The following is a 6,263-nucleotide window of genomic DNA, read 5'->3' as shown; positions in this document are numbered from 1 at the left end:
TAACAATTAAAATCTCAGTTGGAGAACACCATATATCTGAATGAATCTGAAGAAATGGCTTGAGAACGTGCCATAGAATATAAAAATGTAATCAATTTACAAGTATAACTTTGGCAAAAATCATGAACAAATTCTTCACAAATTGATAGTTTAAGTAATATATTTGGATGAAAAATTAAAATTCCAACATCTACTCTTCACAGATTCACTATGAACATAACTGTTGTATTTTTTTCATTTTTTTTTTTATAAGCTAGTTGATCTTTACCAATTCCTGGTTATTTGAACTGAATGATTTCTCCTAAGCAGAACCCACTGTAGAGGCATGCGATCTGTAGACACTGGCTACTAGATGCCAATAGATTTCTCAGTAATAATCACATCTTGAATGAATGCATACATATAAATACAGAAGCATGCACACATTTGTCAGTGTCTCTATGGTCACTCTTCCAGAAAGGCTTAAAAGCTGACATACTGTCACCACTTGAAGGCCACAGTTAAGGTTTTTTTATATTTAAATCCATAGTCCATACTTTATTTGTGGATTTACAGGTGTCCAATGTCACAAGAGTCTTCCATCGTTCAAGATATGCCAATTATGTCGTATGGTTTCAAATTTTAATATTTCTCTGCTGTCTTTAAATATTCATCATGGGTCAGCTTCAAACTTACTTCTGCCTTTCTGATAGTATACTCTCGAGTCAAAACAGGTGGTTATTGTATGGTTAAAGAAGCTTGATATCAGCCTTAGTTAGGGTTTCTATAACTGTGATAAAACACCGTGGACAAAAGCGACATGAGGAGGACATTGTTTCACTTACACTTCCACGTCACAGTCCATTTTCAAAATAAAGTTATGACTGTAACTCAAGCAATTCAAGAACTCAGAGTCAGGAAGAGATGCAAAGGCCATGGAGAAGAGATGCTTTCTGGCATACTCCTCATGGCTTGCTCAGCCTGACTTCCTATAACACCCAGGAGGGCTAGCTCGTAAGTGACACTGCCTACAGATAAGCTGGGCCCTCCCATGCCAACCATGAAAATGCATATAGACTTGTTTACAGACCAGTGGAACAGAGACATTTTCTCAATTGAAATCCCCTCTTCTAAAGCAATTCTTGTTTTTGTCAGGTTGACATAAAACTAGCCAGCACAGTACACATCCTCTGACACAGCTTTGAGAGTTTGCTTGGCACTTCTGTTCATAGTGACATCACATAAAAATATCCAATGACAAAGTACAGGAAATCTTTTTTTTTTTTCACGAAGAGGTAATTAAATACATGAATTGTCTGCTTTTGTTTTTTACTAAACTTTTTAATTTCAAGGGAATGTTATTATTCATTATAAAGTTTGTTGTAGTGGAGATGAAGCCTTTAAATGAGATCAGAGTCACTACAATGATTTTCCTATTTCCATCTGCTCTGTATTTGACCATATAATTAGTTAGTAATAAGAAATTCAAAGTCACACCAAGCATTAGAATGTATTCTATTTCCCCATTGCTCTTACTGAAGTATTTACTTTACTGTGATGACAAAGTATCTAGTTCTTCTATATTTCAAAACAGCACATTCAATGTGCTCTGCCCATAAGGATAAAGAATCCAGGTGTGATGGTATAACAGCTCTTGTCCCACCATTCAGGTGCTAAAGTAAGATCATAGCCCTATAGTAAGTTACCCTGGTTCCAAAATAGTGAGAAAATAAAAACAAACAAAACCAAAGATGATGACACATAGAACATTCTCCAGCTAGGTAGAGCAAGGAAGATGCAGAGGGCACTAATTATAATTCATTGTGAGAAACTTTGTGTTTTAAGTATCTAATAAGTATTTGAGTACAGTTATGTTAGCAGTTAATCTTTCTAAAATGGGAATATGAAGACATCTTTATAGAAGAGCTGATATATGACCTGGTTGTTTAAATTTATAGACAATTTTGGAAGGATAATGGAGACTGGCAGATAAGAGAAATAGAGAGAAAGAAAAAGTCAGAATTCTTATGATCTTCTAGAAAGTACTCTCCATCTTTTCTTTCAGTCCACCCACCTCTAATAACAACAAAAAGCTGAAGGCATGCTAAGTCTGTTCAAGCTCCCAAAATTATGCCGGTACCATCCCACCCCACGACTTAACGCTCAGGGCTGATACTTTAAGTAACAGAATCACTTGAGGAGGGTCCCATGGTTACTCAGTATCTAAATGACAAATGCTATAGCCCCTAAATTATTCTCTGTGGCAAATGTTAGGTGAAGAAAAGGTGCAATACAGCTAGCCTGTTACCAGGAATGAGTAACAGAGATGAGTTGCCTGGCTATACAATCCCAGTGTGTCTAAATTATTTTTAAAATTTTTAGCAGAGTTGATCCTTCCTGTATCTGGTGAAATTTTTGCAGGAAGTATCAGAAATCAGTTTAAAGGGGAAATGCTTAATTAAAAACATTTGATGCTCAATATTTCTTTTTTTTTTTCTTTTTTTCAAATTGGATATTTTATTTACATTTCAGATGTTATCCCCTTACCACATCCCCCTCCATCCAGGAACCTCCTCTCCCATTCCCCCTCATCCTGCTTCTATAAGGATGTGCCCCCACCTACCCCCTTCTAACTCCCCACCCTTGAATTCCCCCCTCTCCCAGTATCTAGCCTTCATGGGACCAAGGATCTTCTCTCCCATCTATACCAGCAGGGACAGGGCCATCCTCCCCTACATATACAGCTGGAGCCATGGGTCCTTCCCTAAGTGCTCCCAGGCTGATGGTTTAGACCCAGGGAGCTCTGGTTGGTTGTTATTGTCTTCAGAAGGAGCCTGGTTGCAAGCGGCAACAGTAGCAAATCTTACCAGTCCTTATCTCTACCAAATTCTTTCCTTGAGGTTTTCGTTTTCAGTTTTCTGAGTATCCATATACATTCCAGACCCACTCCTTTAAAAAAGCTGTAATATTTAGTTGTTACACTCCAAATAAAAATGCAAGTACCATCTGCTATCTATGAAAAATCATGAGGTCTTTAGGACAATTTACTGTGTGCATGCCATGACATGTGAAAGTCAGAGGACAACTTTATTAACATCCTAGAGTGGGTTCTCTTTCCACCTTTATGTGGTTTCCAGACATCAACAGCAGGTCTCCAGGTACAGGAGACAAGCTCTTCTCCACAATGAGGCATGTTACAGCCCTTTGTTTCCATTCCATCCCATCCTCAGTAAGAAAATTATCATACGAGACAAATAGTCTACAAAAATAGTGAGTTGAATTTCTGTTGGCCATCTACTGCTGAGTATGGGCCTTACCCAGAAGTGTAGTTTGCATACCCAGTGAGACTCCATTGGAGATAACCAACTTTTACTTTTCAGGCAATGCCAATTGGAGATGGCTTTTTAGTTAAGGGTTGGAGCTCTTATCCACTTTGCTCTCTCCGGATGGGACCCTGTCTGGCTTGAAATTGTGCAGGTACTGTGTATGCTGCCGTAGTCTCTGTGAGTTCATATGTGCCTCAATCCTGCTGTGTTTGGAAGACCTGGTTATCTTGGTGTCCTCTACCCACTCTGGCTCTTTCAATCATTCCACTTCATCTTCCACAGAGTTCTCTGAGCATTCTGTCACTCCTTCCAAGTAGGGTCTAGGCATCCACACTTGGTCTTCCTTCTTCATGAGCTTCATGCGGTCTGTTAGTTGAATCTTGGTTATTTCAAGCTTTTGGGCTAATATCCGCTTTTCAGTGAGTAAATACCATGTGTGTTCTTTTGTGATTGGGTTGCCTCACTCAGGATGATTATTTTCTAGTTCCATCCATTTACCTGAGAATTTCTCGAATTCATTATTTTTAATAGCTGAGTAATAATCCATTATGTAAATGTACCACATTTTTGTATACATTCCTCTGTTGAAGGACATCTGGGTAGTTAATGGTTTTCAATTTTGTGTTTTTATGGTGTGTGTGTATGTCTGTGTGTGTGTGTGTGATGGTTTTTCTTTTATTTTTTTTAAAAAGTCTGGGATTTTTGTTGTTGTTTGCCTGCTTGTTTGTTTACTAAAGAGAGAGAGAGAAAGGTCATGGAGTTGGGTGAGAGGGAAGGGAAGCAGAGAGGTGAAAGTTTATTCTCTACATGAATAGTAGAAGAGGTTTCTGTCTATGCTGTCAAATGCTAAGAAGCTCCTTGTGATGGTTTTCTTTTTTCATTCAGAGGATGAAATACCTCTTTCTTGGACACACTGACTATCTTACACATGTTCACAGGCCACATGGGTTGAAAAAGACATCAGAATGAGAACTTCTCTAGTTCAGATTAGTGATGTGCATCAAATTTAAGGAAAAACCAGAAAAAAATAAGAATTTTCTCATTAAAATAAACTCTACTTTTGTGCCTAGAAAATCACTTATTTGACTCGCTCCTGCTTTATTGCTCCAGGTGAAAAGTTATAAAGGTGACCTGGGAATAAGTATATCAAAACTGAGTTTCTCTATTAAAAAGATTTCTATGTTTTAAAAGTGTAGTCATCTTGCCAATTGTTCCATAGTTTAATACACAAGTACTTCTACAAATTTCATCTCTCCTTGTTCTCAATAATGTTTTATTCTTTATTAATTCATATATTTTGTGTGTATATGTATAGGAAACCCAGGTTTCAATAACAAATGTCCTTAAACTTTTCAGTTAGGTTGGTGATTGCTGCCTGGGAGCAGATAGTAGTGATAGGTATATTTTTAACATTTCAGATTGAATTCATAGTATGTTGACCAATAAAAGAAGATGAACAGACGGTCAGAAACACATTGTTTAACTTCAACTTCATGTAAAAGTTAAGGCTATGAGTTTGCTTTATATAGGCCAATAAAATTAAACCACCTTGGGGATAAAAAAATTTCAGTTACTTACATAACTTTCTCACAGGAGAAATGTATTCTGTTGTCATTCTTTTGTGAAACAGGCACTTTTGAAAACATGGATGATTTGGTAGCAATATCATAGTTTGGAGAAAGTACAGTTTGGATAGAATCCAAATGTCTCTGTTATTTTGCTCTCTTAGCTGTTTGCCATATGTCAAAACCTGTCAATTGTATTCCAATAGGAAATATAGTTTCACTGTCAAATATTTATTCACATTTCATCCTGTGTCAAATTGTGACAAGAAAGTAGGGTCTCTGTGTTTGATTGGCTTTTCTCTTTTGCAACCTATATTCTTGAATCCTCCTGGGATAAGAAACTTTTTTAACACAGGACTTGGATAGTGGTTGACCAAGGCAGCTGAACATTAGCTGAGCGTGCATATTTGTCTTGAGATGAACTCTGGGAACCGCGGTGCTGACTGGCCCTTTGTATTCTCTCTCTGTGATTTGGAAACACAATCTCCAGTCAGGTGTTCTCCCAAACAAAGGCTCCAAAATAGACTATCAGTCATTTCTAAACACGTATTTATGCATTTTCATATCTGTGCCACATGCTGTACTAAAAGCCCAAACTACAGAGTGAATAAATAAAGTTTATTGCTCTTAGAGTTTACAAAAAGACACAAGAAAAAAGACAGAAGAAGATACATCTTAGCCTCCTTGTTACATAAATAAGAAGACTGTTGAGTACTTATGATCAATGAAAGGTAAAAGCCTGACTGAATAACACTGCATTGGCAGATAGTAGTGGGGAGGGAGAACTATGAACTAGTTACTGAGTCACAAATCAGACTTCACTGCCACGTTTAACAAGAGAGAGAGAACAATCAAAACTATGGAAGTGTGAAAATTAAAACAGGGTTCTTTACTAAGTTCACTGGGGTAGCCTGAGTTAAGTTGGTGCGCTTAGATATAAAGTTTTAAAAGGAGAAGAGTATGGGGAAAGCATTCTGAGAAATGCAATAAAATTTTGGGTAACAGTGGAGTCTTTGAAAAGCATGCCAAGGAAGTCCCTGGTTTCTATGAGTATCAGAGCTGGCCAGATGGACAGCAGATTTTAATTTTAATCTGAGTCATGGGAGTCTCCAATATGAGTAACGAATATTATGCTGAATGAAATTTATAAGATTAAAAAGTAGATCTACTTCCACAGAGAAGAAAATAAAACTAAATAGAATTCAGTCCTAATAATGACTGCAGGCCCATTAGGGTAGCATTGGACTGACTGTGTGCTCTGTCTTATAAATTTATGGTTCCAAAGACTTGGTGCAGAATGGCCTGGAAATGTATCATCTGGTGATAGGAATGGGCCATCTGAAACAACTGGGGCATTCTTATAGTCTCTCCTCCCTGAAGCAGGCTTTCGATA

The sequence above is a fragment of the Arvicanthis niloticus genome, chromosome 11 (assembly GCF_011762505.2).
Source record: "Arvicanthis niloticus isolate mArvNil1 chromosome 11, mArvNil1.pat.X, whole genome shotgun sequence".
In the NCBI taxonomy this organism is placed as follows: domain Eukaryota; kingdom Metazoa; phylum Chordata; class Mammalia; order Rodentia; family Muridae; genus Arvicanthis; species Arvicanthis niloticus.
This window is presented reverse-complemented; position numbering follows the sequence as displayed.